Source organism: Lygodium microphyllum, chromosome 16 (genome assembly GCF_053477565.2).
Source record: "Lygodium microphyllum isolate KBCC chromosome 16, Lygodium_microphyllum_v1.1.10, whole genome shotgun sequence".
NCBI classification, from domain to species: domain Eukaryota; kingdom Viridiplantae; phylum Streptophyta; class Polypodiopsida; order Schizaeales; family Lygodiaceae; genus Lygodium; species Lygodium microphyllum.
Window position 1 is genome coordinate 382,828 of NC_141150.1, and position 15,610 is coordinate 398,437.

Genomic DNA, 15,610 nt, shown 5'->3' on the forward strand with positions numbered 1-15,610 from the left:
TCCCTGCACTGTCCTGCATCATTTGGGCCAAGTGCCCCTTGATTCTGACATCAATTGGGCTCTGAAATAACCTCTGAACAGTCCAGAATCGGAACTGATTTAGTGCTGTTTCAGACACTTGCTTGGTGAGGTTACCACCCTCACCTGTTCCTGCTTGTGGGCAGCAAACAACTGCTCCTGTTCCTGGAGAAAAGAGGCTCTTGCCTCATGCAAAAACAGCATATTCCACACAGCTGTACCTGAATTAGAAGAAAGGCCCTTGATTCTGCAGCATAACCATACTGTCAGGGAGAGAGAGAGAGAGTAGGAAGCAAGCTCAGCCCTCTGTGCATCATAGACAGGGTAGACCAGCTCTCAAGAGCTCTCCATCTGCAGCTGTTTTTCACAAATGAGCCCCTATCCATAAAAAAAAAACTGCACGCCAGCCCTCTTTAAAGAGGTAAGTGCACAACTTTGTGCCAAGTGGCAGCACTGGAAGATATTTTCCATTCCAGCCTTCCGGTCTAAAATTCTCCATCCTCGGTGCAGAATTTGACCTCGGCACAGACCAGAGAATTGATCCTCGTGCAAAAATAAAGATAATGACGCGAACAGATTCTGGGATCCAAAAATAGTAACTCCCTAAATTTTAGGAGTTGCTTCCATTGCATCCCCACTAGTCTTCTGACCATCTTTGCAGACTATGGCTACATTCAAATTTGCAATGTAGCTCAATTGAAAGTGAATTTCCACTGATGACCCCACATGGACTAATCTCTTGCAGATTTGTACATCTTCACTTTGAACTAGTCTCTTCCAGGCTAGTTCTTCAACACACTTGTCCATATACACTTTCACAAGTCTCTTCCAGGCTTGTCAATCTACAGCGCGATCAGTCTCTTCCAGACTTGTACTGGACCTTGACTGTCCAGTCTTGACTCATTAGACATTCCTGTCCGTTTCACATACTGGCCATGCAACTCAGACGTTTAGATTTCAAGAGGGATCCTTCCAAAAAGAAAAACCAAATAAAATATGTAATAAAGAAATCAACAAAAAGGTAATAGTTGTCACAATCTTGTGGCATACCTCCCTCTCGAAATCGCAAACGTCCTCGTTTGCATGAATGTCATACATACTTCCAACTAACCTAGTGAACTTACACTTGGCAGCACATGTACAACACATACATGCTATCAGTCAACATTGTGTACTGAACACAGTGTTAACACATGTATGTTCTAACTGTGAAACATGGCAGACTATCATCATGTGACTCCACATCACTGTTTCCAGATATAGTGGCCGGTAGACCACAATGATATCCCCATAGTGGCAGATTCTCATTTGATGACTCCACATCACCCTGACTAGGGATCTAGTGGCCGGTACATCAAAATGATATCCCCACTGAGTCAATTCACAAAATACATGCCTGATCGAGTAACCATTGTTACAACATGTATTGAATCCAGTAGAAGTAAAAACTGTATTCTTGCAAACAATACTTACTTCTTTAGCATTGAGAAAACCATATGGACACAATAAGTGTCAACCTGTACAAAATCTGTTTCTGTACATAATTTCTTTCTTAAGCAATTGTCACTTTGACAATCTATTTCAGCGAGATACAAGGGGTCAAGGTAGGTTGCAAGCGAAATGCTTCAAGGTAAAGTTTCAACACATTAGGTGACTCTGTAAGTTCACCTTCGTCCATCCACTTAGCATCTATAGCTGGATAGTTCTTGAACTTAACCAAATACCTTCTAGCAACCTTGCCTTTCACTTTCCTTTCCTTGTGTGCCAGTACCTGTTCTGGAACAAGAATTTCATCAAGTTCCTCAACTTCGGGCTGTTCCTCAGTTGGCATATCTTTTGGCACATCACCCACATAAGGTCTAAGAAGACTTACATGGAAAGCATTATGAATCTTCCAATTGTCAGGCAATTTCAGCCTATAGCTGACATCATTAATCTTCTCTGTTACTTGAAAAGGCCCATAATATCGCATACTAAGCTTAGTGAAAAGACTTTCCTTGCCTTTCCGCTTCTTTAAGCGTGCCTTTTCAAACCGCAACAGTACCCAATCCCCAAGTGAAAATATCAATTCCGGTGATGATCAACAGCTTTCTTTTGCTTTGCCTGAGTCCTTTCAAGGGCATGCTTAACTTTTTGATACATTTCATCCATACTCTGCACATACTGATTTAAGCAGATCCAAGACAGTAGAATTTGCCTCTTTTGACTGTCCATCAGTCTGTGGATGAGATGACGATGAGAACTTAAGCGTTGTGCCCATGTTCTCAAATATGCCTCTCCAGAATAGACTTGTCATCCGTGGATCACGGTCACTGACAATAGACTGTGGCATACCATGATACTTGAAGATATTGCACATAAACGAACGTGCCATCTGATCTGGTTTTATCTTCTTCCTGACAGGAATGAAATGAGCCTGTTTGCTAAACCTGCAAATAATAGTCCATATCCCATCATTTCCTGTCTGTGTCCTTGGAAGATCAAATATAAAATCCATAGCTATGCTTTCCCATGGCTTATCCGGAATAGGCAATGGCTGTAAAAGCTCTGGTGCTTTTTGCCTGTCAAACTTGACCTTTTGGCAAATCAAGCATTGCCGCACAAAAGCATCTACGTCTCTTCTCAAAGTAGGCCAATAAAAGAATGTCTCTACTGCTTTGACTATTGCATCAATACCACGATGCCCTGCATACGGTGGAGAATGACTCTCTGTCATAACTTTCCGTCCCAATGGCATAGTCACACATAGTCTACCATGCATCAACATGAAACCATCCTTGAGAAGATAATGCTCATGATGTTGTCCATTGATAAGTTGATCAAAGATCCTTGCAAAATCTTCATCATCAGCATACTGTTCATGATGATAAGGAATTGACACAGCTGAAATTTGTGGCTTCCTTGACAAAGCATTAGCCACAACATTCTTTTTGCCTTCCACATGCACAATCTGAAAATGGAACATTGACAAAAAGTTTGCCCAACGCATATGCTTTTCTGACAGCTTAGTCTGAGTCAAGAAATAACGCAATGTCTGATGATCTGTCTGGACAACAAAATCTACCCCAAGTAGGTAGTATTTCCAACAAGAAAGCGCATGAATCACAGCCAGCAATTCTTTCTCATAGACCTGCATAGTCTACTCTGGCCCTCGCAAGATTCTGCTTTCATAAGCCACTACCCGGCCATCTTGCATTAGTACTGCACCAATGCTATTGCCACAGGCATCACACTGGACAACAAATGACTTCCTAAGATCTGGCAGAATGATCACTGGACTAGAAGTCATCTTTTCTTTAAGAAGATTAAAAGCTGAAATCTCTTTCTGTGTCCACTGGAAAGAGACTCCTTTCTTCTGTAAAGCATGTAAGGTGAAGCAATCTCTGAAAATTGCGAATGAACCTCCTGTAATAAGAACACAAATCCAAGAAGCTTCTAACATCATGGACAGTCTTCAAATCTAAAATATGTTCTAATTGCTTCAACCTTAGCAGGATCCATTCTGACACCATCCTTTGACACTATGTGCCCCAGGAACTGGATTTCTTCCAAGAACTCACTCTTCTTGCTATTGATAAGCAACCTATTACTGCGAAGCTCTTCAAAGACTTCTTTCAAGTGTTCTCTATGCTCGTGTTCATTCTTTGAAAAAACAATCATGTCATCAAAGAATGTACCAACAAACTGCCTGTATGGACGAAAAATCCTGTCCATCATTTGATTAAACGTTGCAGGAGCATTAGTAAGTCCAAATGGCATTACCAAGAACTCATAGAGACCAAACGTGGTCCTAAATGCAGTCTTATGCACATCCTCTTGCTTAATCCTGATCTGATGGTATCCACTCTTCAAATCTATCCTGCTGAAAATTGACGCTCCTTCCAAACGGTCAAGGATGTCGTCAATTCTTGGAATGGGGAACCTGTTCTTGATGGTACTCTTGTTTAGCGCTCGATAATCTATGCACATGCGCCAAGAGCCATCCTTCTTCTGCACTAAGAGCACTGGTGAGCAAAAGGGAGATGAACTTGGCTGAATCAGCCCTTTTCCCAACAGCTCATTCACCTGGCTCAATATCTCTTTCTATTGGGCTGCACTAACCCTATACGGAGGTCTATTTGGTGGGCTACTGCCTGGCCCCAAATCTATTGCATGATCCTCAGACCTCTTTGGTGGCAACTGTGATGGTAATGAGTCGGAAAAACAATCACTGAACTGAGACAAGAAAGCAGACCTGTCTCTATCTAACATAGATAAATTTGACTCATCATTATCCTTGACATCACGTGCAAAAATCAAGTACGCAGAAAGATGATTCTTTATTATAGATGTAATGGCAGAAGCCGATACAACAGGTACAGACTCTCCTTTAAGCTTCACATCAAGCACATGAGTCTTTCCCCTATGTTCCAAAGTCAGTGTCTTGTTAAAGGCATCCAACACACCATGCTTTCTGAACATCCATGGCATTCCCAACAAGACATCACAGCCTTCAAGTGGGATGATATAAAATTCTTCTGCGTCAACATAAGACTGTACATGAAGACGCAGCTTTCCAAGAATGGGTGTCACAGACTCTGAGTGACCAGGACATGCCAACCCTGCCTCTGCTGTGTAGCCCATCTCATTTGCTCTGATGCCTAAAGTAGAAGCCAACTCTGGTGAGATAAAGTTTGCCTTAGCTCCAGGATCAAAGAAAATAAGTACATGTTGATCCCTAACTTTACCCCAAGCTCTGCAAAGCTCATTAGCATCCGAGTGTGGCTTGTCTCCTAGCATATCTGGCACTGAACCTGCTGAAGGTTTGGGCTTCTTTCCTTTACTGTCCTCTTTATCATCAACAGCTGATCTCTTATTCTTGTCCGGACAGTTAGACACAATATGACCAGTCTGCTCACAGATAAAGCACTTCCTCTCAGCCATTAAAGCCTTTCTCTCTTCAAGAGACTTGTGCACAAAAGGTTTCTTCTGGTCCTTTGACTGCTGTCCAAAGGACTTGGCTGGTTTCTTCTTGAACTGCCAAGGTTTACCTGTGCTTTGAGAATTCTGGTAAACTTGTTTACCAAATGGCTTCTTTGCTGAAAATTTTTCAGATTTATTCTGTTTAATGTTGCCCCCAAAACCACTTGAGTGTCCCAACAATAATGCATTTCCTGTAGTGGCATTCTCATTTAACTGAGTCAAAGTGGTGACCTTTGTCTTTGTACAATAATTCCGAAGTTCCTTGGGCAGCCCACAGCAATATTTCTCTATTTGCTCGGTCAATGGCACAACCCTATAAGAAGTGACTGGAAGCAAAGCCTCCCAAAACTTCTTGTTATAGTCTTCCAGATCCTTGCATTTAGATGCATCCAAATTGTGCCAAGCTGACATAACATCAATCTCAAATTCATTGGTCAACCAAGCAGAAGCAAATACTTGCTTAAAGTAAGTCCAAGTGGCAGGAGCCTGCCCTTGCATCAACAGTATACTCCACCACTGACTAGCATTGTCTTTAAGAAAAGTGGCAGCTTTCCGGACCTTAAATATCACCCAGAATAGGTGAAAGACAGCCCATTGTACTCTCTCTCTTTTTAAAAATAAAGAAATACCGCAAGGGGCGCCTAACTTAGGGGCCAACAGGGTGTCGGTGTGGCAACAGGAGCATTCTAGCTTCCTGTATTTCTTCTTGATTCTGTGTCTTTAAGTTCAGGTAAAGTGGGCGACTGTTAGTTGGGTGAAAGCATTTATATATTTTGGTTGTACACTACTGCCCTTCCCAGTGAAAAGGCCGGTTTCATGATTTCATTGCCGGGATTGAATCATTTTTTCCCTAAAGAGTGAGCCAGGGTTTGTTTGGGTGTAAGACACAGAATTGTGCATTATGGCTGATAGAAAGGAAGACACCAGAGAGGAAGCATCTTCATCACAGGAGATCCCTGTTGTTCATGAGGTGGGAGAGTCTTCTAGACCTCCACAGTTTGTTACTCCTCCTGTTATGGTTGAGCCACAAGTTCTTATGGCTTCTTCTATGGATGAAGGCACTTTCAAGACTCAGTTAGTTGCTGCTGTGAGTATGTTTACTCAAGTGATGCAGAATCCGAGGTTTTTGGCATTTTTGCAGCCCTCCCTTCCTTCACAGCAAGTTGGGCAATTTGCAAAGATTTCGGATCCAGTAGAGGTCCAGGATAAGGGTAAGCATGCTGTAGATTCAGTGGAAACACCAAGGCAGCTTGCGGTATCAATGGAGACTCCAAGATTGGTTCAGCCTGCCATTTTACAGCAGCCAAATGTTGGCCTAAATGGACAGGGAAACAGTTTTCAGGCTTTACCACAGGTTTTCCCACCGACCTCTGTACATCCTGGGTACTTTGGAGGTGGATCTGTATTTCAGAGTATGGCTGGTTATGCACCTGGAAACCAGATTTATGTACGAGGAACAGTGTTTGGGGGTACACAGGGTTTTATGCCAAACCCCATGTATGGTACTATAGGCATGCAGCCTGGATTTCAGGGAGTTCAGGGCAGTTTTGGCATGCCACAGGGCACTTTTGGTATGGCTGGTTATCAAAATCAGTAAGCAAGTATTGTGTCTACAAGCCTGTAGTCAGTGGTGGTCAGGCAACTCCTATGCCACCTGTTAGTGTTCCTATGTTGCAGGCATATCCTATGGACCCTTTGATGGCTCATGAGAAGCCAAAGCCATACAAGGAAGGTGGTGCAGCCGTGCAGTTTGACATCTTTCGAGGATTTGAAGATAGGACTAAGGCTCTCTCTTTCTTACAGTAGTTTGATGCCGCATTTGTAGGAGGGAACTTTATAGAACCAAGCCTCAAAAGCATCAAATGACAAGAAGCATATGCTTTTTCCAAATAAATGACATTCAATCTTGTTATTATAGTAGTGAAATTTTTGAGAAAATTGAGCCAAAAGTGTGCTCAAATCTGCCCAATATCATCTCACATCACATAAATGCCATATCATCCACCAATGTATCATTATTAAATGGGCATTAGTAGAGCAATATGGGAGCTATAACCTCTGAATAGATATTGTTTTAGATATGTGACAGTAGGTATGCTATTCATACACAATAAGAATAGAGATTGGAAGCTCCAAAGGATACCCAAGATGCACAATGTCAGTGCTAGGGATCTAGGGAAAGAAGGCAAAAGTGACCTCGAGAAACAAGTTGACCAGGAGGGGAAACTCTGCCCAAGTCTGAAACTTCTGGTTGGAGTGCAGAATTGACCATTTCAGTCTGCTGTAATTACTGGTTCAGACCTGTTCTGAAACCTGTTTTCAACTCATACTGTTCCCTGTACTGTTCAGTCCACTGTAATTACTGGTTCAGACCTGTTCTGAAACCTGTTTTCAGCTCATATTGTTCCCTGCACTGTCCTGCATCATCTGGGCCAAGTGCCCCTTGATTCTGACATCAATTGGGCTCAGAATTAACCCCTGAACAGTCCAGAATCAGAACTGATTTAGTGCTGTTTCAGACACTTGCTTGGTGAGGTTACCACCCTCACCTGTTCCTGCTTGTGGGCAGCAAACAACTGCTCCTGTTCCTGGAGAAAAGAGGCTCTTGCCTCATGCAAAAACAACATATTCCACACAGCTGTACCTGAATTAGAAGAAAGGCCCTTGATTCTGCAGCATAACCATACTGTCAGGGAGAGAGAGAGAGAGTAGGAAGCAAGCTCAGCCCTCTGTGCATCATAGACAGGGTAGACCAGCTCTCAAGAGCTCTCCATCTGCAGCTGTTTTTCACAAATGAGCCCCTATCCATAAAAAAAAAACTGCACGCCAGCCCTCTTTAAAGAGGTAAGTGCACAACTTTGTGCCAAGTGGCAGCACTGGAAGATATTTCCCATTCCAGCCTTCCGGTCTAAAATTCTCCATCCTCGGTGCAGAATTTGACCTCGGTACAGACCAGAGGATTGATCCTCGTGCAAAAACAAAGATAATGACGCGAACAGATTCTGGGATCCAAAAATAGTAACTCCCTAAATTTTAGGAGTTGCTTCCATTGCATCTCCACTAGTCTTCTGACCATCTTTGCAGACTATGGCTACATTCAAATTTGCAATGTAGCTCAACTGAAAGTGAATTTCCACTGATGACCCCACATGGACTAATCTCTTGCAGATTTGTACATCTTCACTTTGAACTAGTCTCTTCCAGGCTAGTTCTTCAACACACTTGTCCATATACACTTTCACAAGTCTCTTCTAGGCTTGTCAATCTACAGTGCCATCAGTCTCTTCCAGACTTGTACCGGACCTTAACTGTCAAGTCTTGACTCATTAGACATTCCTGTCCGTTTCACATACTTGCCATGCAACTCAGGCGTTTAGATTTCAAGAGGGATCCTTCCAAAAAGAAAAACCAAATAAAATATGTAATAAATAAATCAACAAAAAGGTAATAGTTGTCACAGTCTTGTGACACAGATGAACTGGTGGCTATGTGAGGGAGGGAGGAGGGTGCGGTCTCCCTCTCTGTCGTCTCTGTACTCGTGTGAAACCGTCCACATCTACCTGTGGGCTTGTCGGCGGAGCCGCCCTCGCACCGAAGCGCGTGCACTCTGTTGCCTGGTGCCCAAAGTCATGGCAGCGCAGACATTGCCTTGGCTGCCTAGTCACAATGACTTGTTGCCTAAAGGAGTGTCCGCTTGCCTCAATCTCTAGGAACTGTGGGATATTCTTGGCCTCTTTCATTGCCACTCGTACCTTTGGGACTCTTGCGGCTGTCACTACGTCTGTGAAAGACGCGGGAAGGACAGAGCCGAAGAGTTGTCCAAAGTCTTCCACCAAGTAGCGATACTTTAATGCGAGGCCGAGGAAAAGAAGGGTGATCGGGCACCGAAGAAACCTATTGTGGAGTGCAAATGCCTCCACAATGAAGTCACTGTACCAAGGGACCATGTATTTGACCCCCTTCATGGACGCATATGGTGAACTGGCAAGTAACTCACGTGCTATGTCTGCTGAACTGAGCCGAACCATACAGATCCCTTGGCCCATTAGGACCACCTCCACGATCTGCGTTGTGCCGATGCGTAATGTGGAGTGAAGCCAGTCTTGAAGCTGGGCCGTGGCTAGGGAATGTCCTACTACATGACCATAAATCGCTGTTTCCTTTAGCTCCAACTTTTTAGCTCGGATGGCTAAGAGTTGCTCCTCAGAGAGGACGATGCATAAGGCCATGCTAGGCTGCTACTTACTGCTCCATGAGATGGCTCCCTATCCAAGGGAGAAAGTAAAACGTGTAGTGGAGTGACTTGATTGCACATCACCTGCCCACTTTGAGTCACTCCATCCAGCAAGAGTGGACCTCTCTCCATACATGATTGCGCAGGATAGAATCCCTTGTAAGTAGGGCAACACATGCAAAGTAGCTCTCTAGTGAGCATGTGTAGGAGTCTTCATAAAATAAGACAGCAATATCACCACAAAAGAGATGTTTAGCCGTGTATGTACGAGCTAGATCAAGGATCCAACAACAATACACTTGTAGTGGGTAGCATTAGGAAGGGTTTTCTAGTGGCAATAACCAACTTGGACTTGAGGTCCATGGTATAAGAAATAGATTGACATTTGGCCATACCAAACTCCAAAAGAAGCTTTGAAATGTATTTGTGGGAGATAAAAATGCCTTGTGCCATTTGATAGATCTCCAAACTAAGGAAGAAGTGAAGGATCCCAAGGTCTGTCGTGTCGAACTCCTACCGCAAGATGTCTCATCCTTGTGATAATCAAGTCATCCATCGACAAGATGACTAAGACACAAGGTCACCCATAAGCTTATAATAAAGATTGGGGTCAAGATCTGATTGATGGAAGCCACTTTGTAAGAAGAATTGATCAATCGTTTGTTACCAAGCCCTAGGAGCTTACTTCAGGCCGCAGAGGGCCTTTCGCAATCTATAAAAGTGATCCTTCCTCCCTTACATAAGAAAATTAGGAGGTGGTGAAACATAAGTCTCCTCCTCTAGTATGCATTTAAGAAGGCAGACTTTGTTAGAAGTGGATGCAGCAATGAAAGCATGAAAGGATGTTGAAATAGACTGCTAAACACAAGATAAAAGAGAGAGAAAAGAGAAAACACAAGAACATTGCAAAAGAGAACTTAGAGATGTGCTCAGGAAATGGAATCCATATACCAAACACGAGACAGTTGCCTACAACAGCGAGTCGCTGGTTGTGTGGGCACTAGCACAGACTCCTCTCTAACAGGCCATGCATTGAATGTGCTAGTGATTAATAATGAGATTGTGGAGGAGGAGCCGGAGTATATAGGCCAATAATATGAGCTAACTTGACTAATGCAAGAACTGCATCAGGTCCGCCAGCAATAAATGCATAAACTACCATCAAAATGACCACTAAAAAATACCTAAATGACTTAGAAAAGTTTGCAAATTCACACATGAGCTGATTGGATTGCTAATAGACTTCATGTGAAACTGAAAGACAAGTGAGCGGTGATGGGCTGCAGAGCCTGTTGGGCCTAGATCCTAGCTGATCTACGTGGACCTAAAGGAGTTGTAGGAAAGTGAGTTACTTCTGCATTCTCCGTGAGCCATCATACCACTATGGAATGGTGATAGGCTCATCCTGCTGCGATGGAGATCAAGAAGCCTCTAGTGCTTGCAATGTACTTGTTTGGGATAGGGATTCCCCTCATCAGCGGGTGAAGATATATTCCTCTCATTAGAAGAAGAGGGGTCCTCCTTAGACAGCTCAAGTCCCCCAAAAATTACTTGACAGGATGGGGAAGGATTAGAAATACTCGTTGAAGAAGGAATAGGAGGAGCTGTCAAGGGTGTAAGAGGAGCTGAAGGGGAAGAATCAAAGATGAAAGGATGCTAATAGGTAACCTGAGAGAAAGGGGAGGGATTGATGGTTTTTTTGGGGGGGTCAGTGGATGATGAAGAATCACCTGCATTAGAAACACCATCAATTGGGTCATTAGAGGCCGCAGCCTCATCAAGGATCAGATCTCTACTCACATCGATCTTTTATGTCTTTAGGTTGTAGAGCTGGTAGCCCTTCAATGGTCATGTTGTAGCCCATGAAGATGAGCTTGTTTGACTTCAAGTGAAGTTCATTGTCTTGTTCTTCTTGTCCACATGGACTTGGCAAACTAGTCAAAAGACAACACGAATGTAACACAATGATAAATGCATATGACAATCCTCTCTTAGACACATTGAGTGAGCATGCTCAGAACACACCTAACAATGATCAAACCGTTCATGGCTTGAAACACAGAATCAATCACAAGTGCATGAATGCTAGGCAAAAGGGTACACATGACAAATAAAATGCAAAGGTCAATGCTTGTATTGGCAAACATGTTTGAGTGATGAGTCTGATATCAAATGAACAATTCCCAATATATATCAAAGTTGGATGAAAATGCAATTGACAACACAAGGTCAGTGTGTCATAGATCAGCATGATGGAGATGCATGGAATGTAAGTGGTCAATCAAACACATTGTAGCTAGTACAAATGGCACAAGACATAGTAGTCAAGAGTCACTCAACAGCACATCACCATATATGCGAGTCAACCATGAGCCGTCAACAAGGCTTCAATAGCAACATAGGGTCAATGCTTGCCATGTGAGGTAGCAAGTTACTATGTAGGGTCAAAAGCCTTTGCCTCCAATTGACTACCTCGAATGCAAAAGTTTCATGTAGATAGGAGACACCTTAGTTCATAAGGAACAGTGACATGCAAGCAAGCTCCAGCAACTTAAGCTTTGATACGATGTGAGAATGTCATAAGCATGGAGACAACAAAAAACCAGAGTGATACCATAGCAGAGCTTCACAAGCTCTCCAGCTCTCCTCCCTAGCTTTCCAAGGATTGTGAGACAACACAAAGATTGGGAGAGGGAGCGCTCTTATATATAGCCCCAAGTCACATGAGTGGGGCACCCATAATATGACCTAATGAATCTCTCATCAAGGCATAAATAAAAGCCCATGATATTGTTGCTGTCGTTGCGTTAGCTGCATGCATTTCTTGTATTTACACTACTCCATTTTTGTTTTTTTCCTTTAGAGAGAGTTCTTCTGTGTTGCTTTAGTGTTTTGACACTAAACTTTTTGAAGTGTGGCCTTCTTTCTTATTTGTCCATGTGTATAGTAGTCATTCTTAACCTATGAATTGTTTATGTGTTGAACTTTGTGTTGTTTCTTGGGCTCTTGATTGTAGAATGACTTTAGGTATCACTCTGTTACTTCATTCCTATCCTCAGTCTTCTCCTTATGGTACCCTTAGTATAAGCTCCAAGGTCTTGATTATCAGGCTTGGTGCGTTGTGATGAAAGCTTGGATTTTGTAGAAGAGAGTATGGTATAGCGTCTCTAGTTCAGATCCTTCACCTCATCAACCATCACCTTTTACATGATGCTTTTGATGAAGATTGCTTTCTAGAGGGTGTCTTGCTTTGTGAACACAATGCTGCTCTTGCATATGCCATGCTTTTTCATTGTATCTCCATGTAAGTCCTATTGATAGCTGTGGGACATCTCGATAGGTGTCGGGGCCACTCTCTATCGTCAATTGGAAACTACTCACTAGCAAATCTATGTAGGATTTCCTTCTACTAGCAACGACTATCCAAGATTATCTTCAAAACATGTTAGTTGCTCTTTTAGAAGCTTATTTTGGGGGAGTTTTTCTCTACAAGCTCCGTATTGAGTATTATGGTGTGGCAAATGCCTCAAGGCCTCACCTCATCTTAGCCGGTCACCTTTTAGCATATGACATCCATGTTGTTGGAGTAGGAGTTTGCTTTAAGGTTAGAGGGGAGACTCCCATCTTGTGTTGGAATGGCTATTTGATAACACTAAGCTGGAGAGGGGAGATGAGAAGAAGGGTAATAGCTACTTCTATAGTAAAGAAAATACATCTTTTGAAGGAGTACCTAAAGGATTGCAAGAAACTAGTGGCTTTGAAGGATGAGGCAAAGGGCAGGGTGGTTTGGACTCTTCATCTTGTTTCATTGTGACTTCGCTTTTTTGGCAGCTAAGGTTGTAGTGATCACGGAATTTGTCTTCTAGCCCTAGTGTTTTGACACCCCTCAAGTAATTGTGGGCCAAAGAGGGAAAGTGAAAGGATGGTATTGGGGCATCCATGCTTCATTTGTGTAGCACACGTGTGTCAGAAGTGGATGCAACAATGGAAGTTTAGAAAACTTTTGTAATAGACTGTGTAACACAAGAGTGAAGAGAAAAGGAAAACAATGCAAAGTAAAGAAATCGGAAAGAAATAGATACTCGGGAATTGGAATCCATATACCAAGACATGGGAGAAAATAGAAATAACGTGAGTCACTGGTTGCATGGGCACTGACATTGACTTTCTCTCTTCATTGGTCCTTGCTATGGAAGTATGCAGGGTGATACAATGAATGACACAAGAGGAGGGAGTGCTTGAATAAATAGGCTAGAAATATGCCATCGATATGATCAAGTCGGCCAACAATAAATGCCTAAATCACCATGAAAATGACAAGTATAAAATGCTTAAAATATATAATTGTGCCTAGCCCAATGGAACATGCACAGACTCATACATAAACTGACATATTTGCTAACATCCTCTCTTAGATCATGGGCGATTTGGTATAATACAGTATACAATGATAATAAGCCAACATGATTCATAGTGCATCCAACAACGTCCATTAGATAGAACCATGGATAGCCAAACAATGGGTGTGCAAGCCACTACCAAGGTGCCTCTGAGAGAAGTCGATGTCAATGTCAATCATACCAGCTTCTGAAAGCAGAGAAGAATCATAGTAGCTCTCTATGTCTATCAATAATGCCTTTGAAATAGCACATGTGACCATCCACTACCATTGCCGTAGCGCATAAATGACCATGGATTCCTCGCCTTTAGCCAATTTGCCTAAGTGTAACCTCAAGTGAACTCAGACTAGGAGCCATGTCTACTCTCTGTCTAATAGCTCATCATGAACCTGGATGTTAATCCTAGCTCGAGTATTTGAATACCTGCTAAACTTCAGTTGATGCGTCAAGGAAACCCCTCTTTGGATCTTGTGCATCTATATACCTGTATAGATGAGGCACAACTGCCCCACCTTATGACCCTCTCACACTCCCTCTTTGGCATTGGAGAGTTGTGAGGGATGTACTGTATCACTTGTACTAGCTAGCTAGAAGGGAGGTCCCTACAGCCATTGTAGGGGCCTTATGGCAAGAGCCTAAACTTGGATCTGTAGATGAGGAAGACTTGCTGAGGGACTTGTTACCCGTTGTCATCATCTGCGCTTGCTCCTTTTGTAAAGTTGCTAATGTCCTATAGTCCTTCTAGAGATGTCCCTTCCTGCCACAATAATAGCACTGAAACTTCTTCTTCTTTCGTATGTCACCTCTTTGAAACTGGAACATTTGGAGCATCAAGAGATAGCATCCGTGCCAAAACCTGAATCTCAATGCAGCAAGTGTCCAACATAACACCTGTAGATGAGGAAACAATGGCTGCATGTTGAGCATCAGTATGAGAAGATGGAGGAGCCATGATAAGGGAGATACAAAGAAGGCAAGAGAGCTTGAGGGATAGATGTGTGCCAAAAAATACAGACTCACAAGAGTTTCAAGAGTTCAAACAGTAAAGAAAGCACATAGAGAATGGATCTACAATACACAGAGTGTGGTGTAGAGAAAACACGGCAACTGGATACACAAAACCCTCTCTAAAGGTGAGTAGTGAATCATAGAGGTTGATCAGAAAGAAAAAATCAGGAACAATTGAACCAAACGCAGCCAGGCAAAGATCAAACAAAAACTTGGCATCGGCAAGGCCTGGAAATATTGTTGCCCAGCATTGAGGGTGAGAAACCTGGAAATGCAGACAGCCGAAGCAAAAACGCAGAAAAGTAGTGAATGCAGCTGTACAGCAGGTTAAACAGGTCATTCCAGCCCTGAAACAAGGCAGGAACAGTAAATGTAGATGGCAGGCTGCAAAATGCAGTTTGAGAAGGGCAGAAACAGGCCGTTTTGGCTTAGGAGATGGTCGCCCAGGCTGTAGACACAGTCACAGAAGTCCAAAAAATCCAATCAGCATCAGAAAACTCAAAACACAGATCTGCAGTTGAAGAAATCAGCACCAGCACACTTCAGATGGCTGATCACTAGACAAGCAAAGCCCAACCTGAAATCTGATAGCATGTCAGAATTGGATGCAGCAATGTAATTGAGAAAACTGCTGTAATAGACTGTGTAACACAAGAGTGAAGAGAAAAGAACACTAGAAAGAAAAGAACTCAGAAAGAAATAGATGCTTGGGAAAGGGAATCCATATTCCAAGACATGAGAGAATATAGAAACAACATAAGAAATCGGCTGTAGGGGCATTGGCACTGGCTCCCTCTCTCCATTGGTCCCTGCCATGGAAGTATAACATGCGTGAATATCTAACATGCATTGACTTACACATGAACTGACATATTTGCTAACAGCGTGTGCACGCATGCACATACATAGATGTATATGTATGCATGTATGTGAATATATATGTATGGTATACACATGTGCGTGTGTTTGTACATGTATGTATGTATGT

The 15,610-nt window shown here is 42.8% G+C and overlaps 1 protein-coding gene and 2 pseudogenes across 1 annotated transcript in view; 1 reads left to right on the plus strand and 2 right to left on the minus strand.

Moving 5' to 3' along the window:
• Positions 1–15,610, plus strand: part of LOC148022448 (ribonucleoside-diphosphate reductase small chain-like) — a 36,974-nt gene that overhangs the window by 18,447 nt on the left and 2,917 nt on the right. The window lies entirely within an intron of this gene.
• On the minus strand, positions 1,595–2,169 carry LOC148022449 (uncharacterized; annotated as a pseudogene).
• On the minus strand, positions 2,232–4,656 carry LOC148022450 (uncharacterized; annotated as a pseudogene).